The sequence below is a fragment of the Hordeum vulgare genome, chromosome 4H (genome assembly GCF_904849725.1).
Source record: "Hordeum vulgare subsp. vulgare chromosome 4H, MorexV3_pseudomolecules_assembly, whole genome shotgun sequence".
Taxonomy (NCBI): Eukaryota; Viridiplantae; Streptophyta; class Magnoliopsida; order Poales; family Poaceae; genus Hordeum; species Hordeum vulgare.
The window spans coordinates 456,553,701-456,568,187 of NC_058521.1; the positions used below are offsets into that span (position 1 = coordinate 456,553,701).

General features: G+C 46.8%; 1 long non-coding RNA gene across 1 annotated transcript; it reads left to right on the top strand.

Moving 5' to 3' along the window:
- Positions 1 to 12,261: 12,261 nt before the first annotated feature.
- LOC123446607 lies at positions 12,262 to 13,397 on the top strand. The gene is made up of 2 exons (XR_006631410.1): positions 12,262 to 12,347; positions 13,183 to 13,397. It is a non-coding gene; the product is annotated as an uncharacterized LOC123446607 (long non-coding RNA).
- The last annotated feature ends 1,090 nt before the right edge of the window (positions 13,398 to 14,487 follow it).

Consider the following 14,487-nt stretch of genomic DNA (forward strand, 5'->3'; position numbering starts at 1 on the left):
GCGAGGTACATTCTTGTTTTATTATATCTTTTGTTATGTGAAATATGACTCGCCACTTTGTGAATTTCAAGTCTTTGTTCTGTCGGACTTTTCCTCCCACATCTGGCGACTCGGCCATATCTGCTCTCCCGTCGATGATTCGTGTGCAAGGGTAAGTCTTCTTTGTTAACCAAATTTTCCTAAACAATGACATGTGCTTTTAACCTTGGTGCTTTTGTCGCAGAGCACAAGCAAAGAGGAGAAAAACTGGCGACTCTCCTCTGCTCACCGAACATCTGATTCCTTAGGCACGAGCACCTCTGTTCCTGAGGCTGAAGAGGAGCAAACAGCGGCTTGTGACACTCCTGCGGGCGATATTGCTGATGCCCGGGATGACTCGCCTATCATTTTGAAGGAGTCTGCTGGTCAGAGTGACCCGCCAAGCCCTCTCAAAGCGACTGATGATCCAGACGTCGTGGTTACTAGCGTTGGCTACTCCACTCCCCCCAACTGCCATGCTTTCTAAACATACTTCGAAGGCGAGTCGCCTTTCCCGTGAAGACGATGCAGAACCCCTCAAACTCCCCCTAATATGAGAAGCTGGAATTCGACCAGCTTTGCTCCGGCTTCACAAGTCATCTACAGAGGGATTTTGAACTGAACAAAAGCTTGCTCCGCCTCATGAGGACCAAACACGAGGTACGTGGATGTATTTTCCTGCACCCATTAGCCTTCCAAGGACCGGTTCATCTTTTGGAAGATGAGTCGGGTCTTGTATTAGAAAAACTTCAACCTATAGCCCCAAGGGCCGGGTCATCTTTTGGATGATGAGCCGGGTCTTGTATTAGAAAAACTTCAACCTGTAGCCCCCAAGGGTCGGGTCATCTTTTGGAAGATGAGCCACGTCTTGTATTAGAAAAACTTCAACCTGTATCCCCCAAGGGCTGGGTCATCATTTGGAAGATGAGCCGGGTCTTGTATTACAAAAACTTCAACCTGTAGCCCCCAAGGGTCGAGTCATCTTTTGGAAGATGAACAGGGTCTTGCAGATGGTATGACTTTTGATAAAAAACCATACACTAGCCCCCAAGTGTCAGGAGTATTGCTTGCAAAAATTCTGAGACTTGTCTCCCCAAATATGATGTGCAGGAGTCTATGGCACAGACTAAGTCGGCGATAGCCGACTTAAAGAAAAAGCTGGCTGAACAATAGAATGCTCACTCCGAGTTGGGGACGAAATTCCGCTTTCTGCATGCTGATCTAGAAAAGATGAAGGCCGACCAGAATTTTTTTGAGAAGAAAGCCAAGGCCGATCAAGCCGCCATCCTGAAGCGTGCTGAGCACGCAGAGGAGAAATTGGAAGCCGCCCAACAAGAGCTGACCGGCTTAAAAAAGCATGTGTCCAATATGACAGTCGCCATGTTTAGTAAGCTTTATCTTGGAACTTGTTTGACTAGCCAATCTGAGATAAAAAACTTATCAAATACTGATTTCCCCTTTGCAGGCGCACGAGCTGTCAACCTTCCGGACGACTGCCTGCTCAAGTTAAGAGCCATATACACCTTTGCTGAGCAGCTATATACCGGAGGCATGCTATCGATCAAGGCAGTGGTGGGCAACAAGGGACCAGTAAAGACCATCAAGCAGATGCTTGGCTTCTTGTCTATGCTGCCTCCTCAAATAGAGGAGTTAAAAAGATCAGCCGCCCGAAAGGGAGTGTTGAACACCCTGAGTCGGTGCTTAGTTTACGCCCCAGAGCTCAAAACCGAAGAAATAGTCGCCGGCTACCCCGAGCTGAAAGATGACGGGTCAGAATTCACCGAGATGGACTATCACCGAACCATCGTAGAATCTCGCTACGCGGTGACTCAACTGGCAGCCAGTTTGGAACTGAGCAAGTACAAAGCCGCCTATGACGAGAACAAAAAGAAGGTGACGCCTCCTGCATATGAAACTACTAGCCTGGTTCCTAGTCATCCCAAGAATCCATTTGATCTTGACTTGGACCTATCTCTCTTCCTTGACGATGAAGATGAGTTCATTGCCTTGTCCAAGTGTAACTGGAAGCTGGGCGACTTACGAATTGAAGGCGGGGAGAGCTCAAGGCAAGGCGACTCGGCGGCGGCCTGACTCGCCCATGGATCCTTCCTTTTCCGGGGGATGATACCCACTCTGGCCATGCGAGCCATGTAAAAGTCTTGCTAGGATGTGTGTAACACAAAACACGCCGTATTGTTCTTGGATGGAACCACTTGTACTCCTTGAATATTTATGCATGACTCGCTTGCAACTTTTAGTAAACCAAGGAATGTTTCCAATTTTTTCCTGGTATGTTAAGAATAACAGCAGCCGAGTCAGTAAAGGCATGTCCAGGAATAAACCAACCCCCTGGATCATGGCAAGAGATAAATTAACCCCCGGGATATGGCGAGAAATAAATCAGCCCCCGGGTTATGGAGAAAAATATGAGCCGGGGCGAGTTATGATCAAAGTAAAATATTTATCAACTCAAGGAGTTTCGATAGGATAAGACGAGTTTGCAAAACTCTATTGTTACCCTTAAGAAGCTTTTGCAAAAAAGCTTTGTTGTTTTAGACCGGTTGATGAGGCGCGAGTCAAGCTTCTGTGAAGCAGGTTCAATGAACCAATGGTTTCTCTATTTTCCATGTGTGACTCTGGCCGGTACCTTTTATGTTTTAACCAAGGCGAGTTCAGGGTCCAAATAGCAGATTGACTCGTCTCGAGTACATAGGTCCATGTGGCGACTTGTTCAACACATAGTCCAGTATAACCATTTGTAATGCGGTAATTTTTCGCTAGCCAAGAGGGTATTCAGGCTAAACTCAATGAGTGGAAGCTCCCAAGTGACCTATGGTTTAGGAAGAAACCATGCATAGGATTACAGAAGCAGATACGCTCTTGCTGCAAAACGACTTGGGGACTAGTAGCCCCCAAGTAAGCCGGTTTAATTCTCAAAACCTTATAAGGCGCCTACGTTTGGATTGTGCAACTTGGCAACATTGGTCCTCTTTGGCGGTTTATCAAAGCCCAGTTTTGAAGCAAGTGCAGCATGGCGACTTACGCTCTTTGACTTTGATAGCATCCATGTTTGGGCGACTTATAGAACAATAAAGACTCATGCTTTCAAAAGCTGAAACGGCAAAGGACCCCGAAATTCGTGGGTGCCGGCTTTATTGCTTTCATAATTCATAGATTTACAATTTGCTAAAAACTGATTAAGAAAAAAGGAGGGAGCTCATGGCTCTAATTTAGTAAGGCCGTAGATGGGCTATGTTCCAGGGGCGAGTTGTCTCAACCTCCGTAGTTGGCCGATCTGGGCGAAGATCCACCAAATAGTATGAACCATTCCGAAGACTCTTGCTGACGACAAACGGTCCTTCCCATGGTGGTGATAACTTGTGCATACCAGTATGATCTTGAATCAAATGAAGCACTAAGTCGCCTTCTTGGAAAGCTCGGCTCTTGACTCTGCGACTATGGTAGCGTCGCAAGTCCTGTTGGTAAATCGCCGACCGTGATGCGGCCAAATCACGTTCCTCCTCCAAAGCATCCAGCGAGTCATGTCGTGCCAACTCGTTATCCTGCTCCACATAGGCGGCGAGTCGTGGGGAATCATGCTTGATGTCAGTTGGTAACACCACTTCTGCCCCATAGACCAGAAAGAAAGGGGTAAAACTCGTGGAGCGGTTTGGAGTCGTCCTGATACTCCATAGTACTCATGGCAACTCCTCGACCCAACATCCCGGTGTGCGTTCCAAAGGTACCATGAGCCGAGGCTTAATCCCCCGCAATATTTCCTGATTCGCCCTCTCTGCCTGTCCATTGGACTGGGGATGCGCAACCGCGGAAACATCAAGCCGGATATGCTCTCGTGAACAAAACTCTTGCATTGCGCCTTTGGAGAGGTTAGTACCATTGTTAGTAATGATACTATGTGGATATCCGAACCTGAAAATTAGCTTCTTCAAGAATTCGATGGCTGTATCAGCATCACAACTGCTAACAGGTTCTGCCTCCACCCATTTGGTAAATTTGTCAACCGCACCAACAGATGAGTCTTTTTGTTGGAAGACATTTTGAAGGGACCGACCATATCGAGCCCCCAGATTGCAAACGGCCAAGTGATTGGTATCATCCGCAATTCCTGAGTCAGTACATGCATGTGGCGTCCAAACTTTTGGCAACCATCACATCGGCGAACGATCTCCTCTGCGTCTGCCTGAGCCGTCAACCAATAAAACCCGTGTCTGAAGGCTTCAGAAACCAAGGATCAGGATCCAGCATGATGACCGCAGTCGCCCACATGAATCTCATTGAGAATCATACATCCTTCTTTAGAAGAAACACATCTTTAAAGTACCCCTGAGGTGCTTCGCTTGTTTAACTCGCCATTGTGTATGACCATGGATTTGCACCGACGGACAATTTGGTGAGCTAGCAACTCGTCGGCAGGTAACTCGCCTCTGGTTAGATACACCATGTAAGGAATCGCCCAGTCTGGAGTAGCGTGAAGATCCGCCACGAGTTGAGATTCGGGGTCTGGTACCGCTAGATCTTCCTCCGAAGGCAGTTTTACTGAAGGGTTATGTAATATATCCAAAAAGATATTGGGAGGAACCGGCTTACGCTGCGAACCAAGGCGGGAAAGAGCGTCCGCTGCTTCGTTAAGCCGTCGGTTGATGTGATCCACTTGATAGCCATTGAAATGACCCGCCACATCTTACACAACTCGTCTGTAAGCCGCCATCAGAGGGTCTCATGAATCCCAGGTGCCAGAAACCTGCTGCGCCACCAGATCTGAATTGCCCAAACATCTCACCCGTGTGAGGTTCATCTCCTTGGTGAGTCGCAAACCATGGAGCAAAGCTTCATATTCTGCTGCATTATTGGTGCATGGGAACATGAGCCGGAGGACATAGCAAAACATGTCCCCTTGAGGCGAAGTTATCACCACGCCAGCCCCCGAGCCTTCCAACAGTCTGGACCCATTGAAATAGATGGTCCAATATGTAAGGTCTGGTCTTTCCTCAGGGATTTGTAACTCGGTCAAATCATTGATGAAGTCCACGAGTGCTTGAGATTTGATAGTTGTCCGAGGCGTGTACTGCACCTGATGGGGTCCAAGCTCGATGGCCCATTTGGCGACCCGTCCAGTAGCCTCTCGGTTCTGTATGATGTCGCCGAGGGGGGCGGAGGTGACGACCCTGATCGGGTGTTCCTAGAAATAATGTTTCAGCTTTCGACTCGCCATGAATACTCCAAAAACCAACTTTTGCCAATGTGGGTAGCGTTGTTTGGAGAGGGTGAGGACCTCGCTGATGAAATACACCGGTCGCTGGATGGGGTATTCTTATCCTTTTTCCTTTCGCTCGACAACTACTCGCACGCTGACTGCTTTGGAATTGGCCGCAATGTACAGGAGCATAGGTTCCTTGTCTGTCGGAGCCGCCAGCACTGGCGGGTTAGCTAATTGTTGTTTCAAGGCTTCGAAGGCTTCGTTGGCCTCGTCCGTCCATACGAAACGATTGGTTTTCTTGAGCAGCTGGTAGAGAGGGATGGCCTTCTCCCCAAGGTGACTTATGAAACGGCTCAAGGCCGCGATTCGACCCGCCATGCGCTGTACTTGGTTAACGTTGTCTGGTTTCCCAAGAGAAGTAATCGCCTCAATCTTCTCCGGGTTGCCTCGATGCCATGTTCTGACACCAAGAAACCCAATAACTTACCCGCAGGGACACCAAAAACACACTTGGTGGGGTTAAGTCTCATCTGGTAAACACACAGGTTGTCGAAGGTTTCTTTGAGATCCTCCAAAAGCGACTCCTTGCGGTGAGATCTGACCACGATGTCGTCCATGTAAGCATGGACGTTACGACCTATCTGACTGTGTAAGCAGTTTTGGAAGCAGCGCTGGAAAGTCGCCCCCGCGCTCTTGAGCCCAAACGGCATGGACACGTAACAGAAAGCTCCGAACGGGGTTATGAAGGATGTCTTCTCCTGATCCGCCACCGCCATTTTTATCGGGTGGTATCCTGAATAAGCGTGCAAGAAACACAGACGTTTGCAACCCGCTGTTGAATCAATAATTTGATCAATGTGGGGTAGGGCGAACGGATCCTTCGGGCAGGCTCTGTTAAGGTCGGTGTAATCAATGCACATGCAGAAAGTGTCATTCTTCTTGAGCTCCAGGACCGGGTTAGCCAGCCATTCTGGGTGAAAAACCTCGATGATGAACCCAGCGGCAAGGAGCCGGGCTACTTATTCTCCAATTGCCTTACGACGTTCTTCATTAAACCTTCGGAGGTACTGCCGCACTGGCTTAACTTTGGGGTCAATATTAAGATGGTGCTCGGCGAATTCTCTCGGTACACCCGGCATGTCAGAAGGTTTCCATGCAAAGATGTCCCGATTCTCACGGATGAATTCGATGAGCGCGCTTTCCTATTTGGGGTCGAGACCCGCCCCAATAGTGAACTACTTGGTGGAGTCGCCCGGCGTAAACTTGGTAACCTTGGTGTTGTCCGCTGGTTTGAACTTGAGGGGCGGCTCAGAATCGATAGTCGGCCTTTTGAGCAGCGTCATGTCCGCCGGGTCGACACGGGATTGGTGAAACTTGAGCTCCTCGGTCGTGCAAGCTGACTCTGCATAAGCCACATCTCCTTCTTCACACTCTTGGGCTATCTTCCTGTCGCCGTGGACGGTGATGGGACCTTTGGGTCTAGGCATATTGAGCTTGAGATAAAAATAGCATGGGTGGGCTATGAACTTGGCGTAAGTTGGCCGTCCAAACAGCGCATGATAGGGGCTCTTGATCTTGACTACCTCGAAAAAGTGGGACTCACTCTTGTAGTTCGACTCCGTGCCAAAAGCCACATTAAGCTTAACCCGCCCAATCGGGTACGCCGACTTACTACGGACAATACCATGGAAGACCGTGGATGACGACATCAGGTCCTTCTCTAGGAGGTTCATCCGCCGGAAAGTGTCGAAATATAGGATGTTGATGCTGCTGCCCCCGTCCATGAGGACTTTGGAGAGGGTCTATCCCCCGACTTGGGGAGCCACGACCAGGGCTAAGTCGCCAGGGTTGTCGACTCGGGGTGGATGGTCCTCCCGGCTCCACGTTATGGGTTGCTCTGACCAGTGAAGGTATTGAGGAAGCGCTGGCTGATCTACGAAAGTTCTATGCTTCACCTTGTGATCCCGTTTACAGGTGTTGGTGGTGAACACGTGGTATTGCCCGCTGTTCAACTGTTTGGGGTTATTTTGGAACCCGCCCCGATCCTCCTGCTGCTGGGGGTCTCCTTGCGGGGGGGGGGGTTGTTGGAACATTCCCGGTGGGTGGTACTGCTCGTTACGAACTTGGTGTTGGCCGGCATTGTGCTGCGACCCTCCCTGTGGTCCTTGGTTGGGGAAACCTCCAAACGTGACCTGTCGTGACGCGGATGCGCCGGGTTGCCCCTACCGCTGGCCCTGATCGCTGACTTGACTTCTTTTGAGCGCCTCAGACCGAAACTCTTGCATCATGTAGCAATCCTCCCACGAGTGAGTCGCCGGTCCGTCAGCTGTGGCGTGCTGCGGGCACGGGCCTTTAAGCATTTCATGGTAGTTGCGTGGTTTCTTCCCACTAAAGCGCCGCTTCTTCTGACGCGGGTTTGCGTTGCCGGTATTAGTATTAGCAACGAATTCAGTAGGACCCTCCTGTTGCCGCTTCTTGCCATGCCCGCCATGGTGGTTATTACCCCGGCTCTGAAACTAGGATTGGCCTTTTTGTGACTCGCCCTTGCGGGCGGCTCCAGTTTTATCGTCGCCCTCTCCAGGATCCTTGGTGTCATCCAACTCAGCGTACCTGGTAAGGGCGTCCATTAGCTCGCCCATGTCCTGTACCTTTCGCTTAAGTGTCTCTAGCTTCAGTACCAGAGGCTCGTAATGGCAATTTCTCTCGAAGATCAACACTGCCTGAGCCGCCGAAATGCCTTCTGACGAATGGATAACTTCCGCAACCCGCCGGGTCCAATGGTTGGCCGACTCATCCGACCGCTGGATGCAGTGTTGAAAGTCGACGATAGTCATTGGGCGCTTGCAGGTCCCTCTGAAGTTCTTGATGAAGCGCTCCTTCAGCTCCGCCCAAGTGTTGATGGAGTTGGGTGGCAGGTTTTTCAGCCAAGTGTGTGTCGTCCCTTCGAGCATCATAGTGAAGTATTTAGCGCAGACCGCCTCGCTTACGTCAAGCATCACTACAAGAAAAATGCTCAATTATGACCAAAAATAATGACGGCGGTTTAATTGGTCATTGATCGATGACCAAAATTCCGAAATTAGTCATGGCAAGTCTAAGAGGGTCCAAAGCCCATAATGTTATGACCTTTTGTGTCCATTAGGTCATGATACTATTGCACAAATTGGTCATTAAGTGCTATCGATTGAAAAAAAAGAGAAAAAGTGATAGAGGTGCGTTGGATGAGGGGAGGGTTTTGAAGCGTTGGATGTAGGAGGAGTGGATGGCCAGGATCTGCTTCAAGGGAGTGATTTGTGGCCTCGCATGTGATAGGCTGGCTGCCCAAAGTGAAAAGAAACGAGAAAAAAAAGTGAAAGACAATCTCTCTCTTGGAGATCCCCATCATGCCAAGGACGACTGACGGTACGACAAATCTCCAAGGAGGCGACAAACATTACAACACACTAGTCATCTGAAGCTCCATACTAAATTAATTTCAACATTTTTATTTAGTTTCATACTATATTTATATAGAACTTGGTTTCTAGATAATTTTTTTTCCTTTTTTAATAACCCATAAAAAGAATAGGCCTAAGTTGGTTCGGGAACGTCAATTAATTTAATGGTTTTACTTATCTAGAGCAAGGCATGATCGGCGTGACACGGTGTCTCTACCGTCGGAGCTAGAAGAGATGGATGACTATGATCGATCGGATGGGGCCAATCCGTGGGAACAATGCATTGACCAAAGAAAGTAAATAATAATAATAGTAATAATAAATAAATAAATAAGTGAGGTAAAGCCTTTTTTTGATTTCGTTTGGTTTTCAGTTTCACAACACGCGAATAATAAATAAAGAAGACCACTTGTCGCCGCACCAATCCCACTGACCCACCAATCCTTTCTCTTTCTAATCTCTCCCTCTCCCCGCATCACTTCTCGCCGCCGCCGCCACCACCTACGGTGCCCGATCCCGCCCAATTCCAGCGTCCTCCGGCGGCGCCCGGCACAGCTGTCCACCTCTCAACGCTCCTTCCTCCCATCGGGCAAGATCCGACGCGCGCGTCCTCCAGCGACCAAGCGTGATGTTGCCGGCATGGCTCCGGCCTTGCTCCGGTGACTCAGGTGAGTCCCTCCACTCCTCCTCGTCACATACCCCCATATCTTCCCCACATCATTTCGTTTCCCTCGCAGATCAAGCGCACCATTGCGACTCGAGCAACGGGGCGCCATGGATGGGAAGGCTTCTTCCTCCCTTGTCCCACGCGACGGAGAGGATGAGGCCACCGGAAGTGCAGCGGTGGCCGACGGGCTCAGCAGCGACCAACAGTGGAGGAGCAGCAGCGGCCGACGACAGCGGACCAGATCGGCCGGTGATGTGCCCCACATTATGGCTCCCACCTCCTCCTGGTCGATCCTCATCGCCATTGGTGTGCCTCGTCGCCTCTCGTCCGTGCGGATGCGCCCATGGTGGCAGCAGCTGTAGGAGAGGGGGAAGAGATCCTGCTCTCTCTTTATTCACTTGACAACCGCGGATGGGGAGGATGCGGGTGGGGTGAATTACATGAAGAATGGAGTAGGCGGCGAGCTCCACAAAGGGGATGAGGGGCGTGGGGCTGAAGGTATGGTTTTCTATAGCGGCGGTGACACGGAACCTACCACGCCCGCCGGATCTCGGTTGTTTCTCTCTCTCGATCTGTTCGATACTCGGTTGTTTCTTTACTCTCCATCCAGATCCTGCACAGGCGCCTTGGGCTGGTGAGGTCGCTGGTGTTGGCAACGATGCCGCAGATCGGGTCGCACCTCTTTGTCACCTGGAGCTTCCCCGAGGTGCCCGGTACTATTGATGGTGTCTCTTTCCGTTCTTATTACTGTTGCACAAAGCTGTTGAGCTTGGTCGTTTTCCTTTCTTGGTTCTGTTTGCAGACCAGGACACACATCGTGGTGACTTGGTCAGCTCCTTGGTCATCATCTGGTCCATCACCGAGGTATGTATTCACCATTGACTTCACTCATATCATACGCTCCTTGAAAGCTAGGGACTACAGTTGTTCATAATAAATGTATTATCAAGCCGCGAGGCGCTCCTATTGATGTGCACACTAGCTCCAGATGTGTCCCTCAATTAATGCAAATGCGAGTATGCGATGACGATTTTGACATGTGTGTGTTGCTGCTTCAAATTGAATTTCTAGATACTAATGAGGAATTTAACAAAGAATTGTTAGAGGTTAATTTACTATACTTCACTATTATATCAGGGGAGATGTGGTTACAGCTTAATTTACTATGCTTCAAACTGTTTTCACGCTATTGTATGGTGCTTGCGAGACCTTGCCATCTAAGGTTGCCCCAAAATAACGGCTAGGCAACGCCTTAAACTATGTGTTTGGTGAAACTATTAAATAGGAGAATATAGTGGAAACATTGCAATACCCACACACTTGTTCGGAAGTGTTTTGAAGCGTTGTAACCGGAGGCCAGTTACAAGTAAAATAAAAAAGGGAGTATTGACAATGTGTCTTAAGTATGTTATGTAGAAGGTAGTGTCCCACCTTTGTATTTTCATATGGTTTGCTTACCACAGGCCATCAGTTTTGGTAATTTTGTGTGCTGGTTCTCTGAAAATTATTTCATGTTATTTGTACTCAGGTGCGTAACCTAACTACTACCTCTGTCCCGTAATTATTATCTGGACCACCACCAACCGGAGACGACGGGAACCGCAGCTGCTGCGACAACCTGTGAACCCGCCGGCGGCAGCAAGCTAAAGGCTCCCCCTTGCAAGGTCAAAGGAGAAGTACAACAGAGGTAATGTCCTGGAGCAGCACGGCGATCTGGACGGGAAGGACGGTAGCAGCAGGACGAGGGGCGCAACTAAGCCGTCTTGCTCTCTTCGGTCGACCCTCCATGCCCGACGCCACAAGATCTTCTGTCTGCAGAAAGTGAATTACTTGCTCATCTATTTATTGTTTTGAAATTGCAGCTGAATTTTTTTCAAACTTAGAGCAGGATTTTGCAGCAAGAGATATCTCTGACAACCACTATGCAATCATCTCAACGATAAAAATTTAGTGTAAAATTTTGTCAAACTGAATCTTTCTCAACAGATTTAGTTATTTTGCTAAAAAATCAGTTTTGTATCCTGCTCTGAATATAAAGTGTACTGCTTATTGCAAGCAAGTTTAAAATTTCAGTCTAAAAGTCAGTTAACTGAATTTTGACACAATAGTTAACTGAATTTACTGTCATCCCTATCAAATGCAGTTTATCTGTTCGTCCCGCTTCTCACTTTCTTCTATGTTTTCTAAGAAAAAATTAACTTCCTTCTGTAGTGATTCACATGATATATGTGCCAACTTCCTTTCGCAAAATCATGCCATCTTGACCAACATTTTGACAGACATACTGCTAATCTAGAGCCACATGAGACATTGTTGGGTTAGTTATTTTTCGCACCAACCAAGAATGCATAGAAATCTGCTAGATTACCCAAGTCCATAGCAAAGGAGGAAGAAAGTGAAATGTGAGGCTGATCAACTTATCCATCAGCTAGATAACCCCAAGTGTAACTGGGTTCAGGGCCTGTACTTGCTTACCGATGGAAAAGGACAAATAATTGGATTGTTGTTTTCAACAATGGGTGTTGATGTTTGCATGATCAGTGTTAGTCCAAGGTAATCAAAGTACTGAATCACTCCTTTCTGGAGTATTGTCATTTAACAATAAACCGAGTTACTGTCATTTAAGAGTAAACTGAATTTATCTTGAGTATGCAGTAAACTTGCTAGAGTACAAATTTATGCATTACTCCATATTTTCTGAAGTACTGTCATTTACTCCATACTCCAAATTTATGCATTATTCCTTGCTGGAGTATTTTTAAAATACTCCTAGTGTTAGAATCGTCATGTTGTATAAACTTGGCATCTTGTTGTTCACTATATTTCTTTTCACTGATGCATTTTCCATGTTATTTTAATTTGACATACCACATTAATTTCTTATTCAACGATGTTCTTAACTATTTACAGGTTGTAAACTATGGAGTCCTTGCTTGATGAGAGCGTTGACAAGGAGATAAATTTGCAGATCGAATGAGGTGGAACTCCTTTAACAGTAACGCTGAAGGTAGTTTGCAAGCTTGCCATGTCTTGTTTAATCTTCGTACCAGAGAGCAGTATATATGATCGGTTACTCCGTGTAATAATGCATCTTTGACTTTGCAGATTGAAATGTAGGAACTAGTTATTTTGGAAGAACTAGTTATGTAGGAACAGTCTATATAAGGATGTATATAGATATATTTTAAAATATTTATTTATTTATTTTGTTTCATACGTACTCTGTAGTAAAATCTTTAAAAGATCTTATATTTAAAAATAGAGGAGGTTGAGTATTGGTCAGATGCTTATAGTAGGCCTAATTAAGTAGCCCATTGTTTATCACATACATGCATGAACCTTTTGTTTGAGAATCATACGTGCATGGATGTTGCCCAGGTAAACCAAGACGCACGGTAGAATCTGCCCACTGTTTATCATGTATGTAAGCTGTCTCACAGCCATCGAGCCTGGGCAAGTGCCCGGGGTGGTCAGGCGCTGGCTCCGCCACTGCCTACTTTCATTGTTCTTTTCTGAGCCGAATAGCTTATGCTCTCAGAGTATCAGGGAAAGAATATGTAATTGTTTCTATGGTATTTGGCCTTCATGTATATTTCATACCGTATCTCCGTATGCCTTCTTTCTTGTGCAGTAAATGTAAAAATATATGCTACATTATAATATTCTGTACCAGGTGCACGCACACTTTGCATGCATTTTTTACATCATGGTGATTAGAAGCAGAATAGACAATTATTCAGAGACGTAAAGATTAGAATAAAAAAAGATTCACATGTATTTTATCTGTACCTTCATTACTAGAAGTTGTATGCTTTCTTATGTTTGATTATTTGAATTACCAGGATGATCTGAAGCACCCAAAAGAAGTAGAGGACATGACGGGAGAAGGGAACAAGAAGCTTCGTTTATCATTGATGTTATGTTGTGCACTTGTTGGGCCTTGAACCTTTATGTGTAGAGGAGTCGATGAATAATGTATTGTAATTCATGTGATGTGTTACTGAAATGAAATATATACAACTAATTTGCAATAATTTATTCTTGTGTATTTGTTTTTTAATTGGTCTATCCTGAGATATACATGCTTTTGGTAAAATAATGCATCAGCCTAAACAATTTATACATTTTTAATAATAAAATAGTATTAGTGGAGGCCCATGTGGACTAGATTATTGAATTCGGCTGTGAAATTTATGATGATTTCATTTGGTCACTAGCAATGCCATGTCAGCACAGCCACGTCAGATCCTACGTGGCTCACACAAATAGGGAATGACCAAACCAAAATTTTGGTCAATAGAGATCTCTGACCAAATTTTTAGAAAGGTCAAGTTTGTTCATTCTTGACGGCCAACTGTTGACCTTGTAAATTTGGTCAAAAAAGGTCAATAAACAACAACAATGACGAATCAATGACCAATATAGGGAGTCATAATTGACCTTATTTCTTGTAGTGCATATCCATTGCGAGTTCATAGCTCTCGATCCATGACCCGGACTCGAGATCCGGCGAGTAGTTGGGAACCTTCCTGGGCCCTTTGAAGTCCTTTGGCATGCGCTTGTTGTGTAAAGCCGACGCGAGGCATGATACTCCAATGTGTTTGCCCCCGCCGTCCAGGGGTGCGCGCGGCGATGGTATGTAAGTGTGGCACCCCGGTTCCATGAATTGGATTACGAGTGCTTCCAACCCAGAGATCATGTCTTCTGGAAACACTCAACATCTTGGCACAGAACAGAACTGACTTTATTGATAGCATAATGTTACAATAGCATATCTTACAATGATAGCGAGGCCAAAGGCACCCTTGGTGTAGCACAATATCTACATTATTTATGAGACATAGCGGGGCCTCGAATCTACTAAGTACTTCTACGGCATAGCGGAATATAGCGGCAACTCCATACACAGGGACACTACTATGGACACTTCCTAGGACGCATCATCAGGACCTCCGTCCTCGGCTTCTCCTGCATCTGTCATGATACGCCAGGTGAGTACTTTGAATGTACTCGCAAGCTCATAATGACCAAGCAATGTAGCAAACAATAGCATGGCAACAAATTATAATTAGTACCACTTGACTTTATAACAACCACTTACTCATGTCTGGGGTTGTCTCACAACCATCGGAATGCGCATGAAGCAT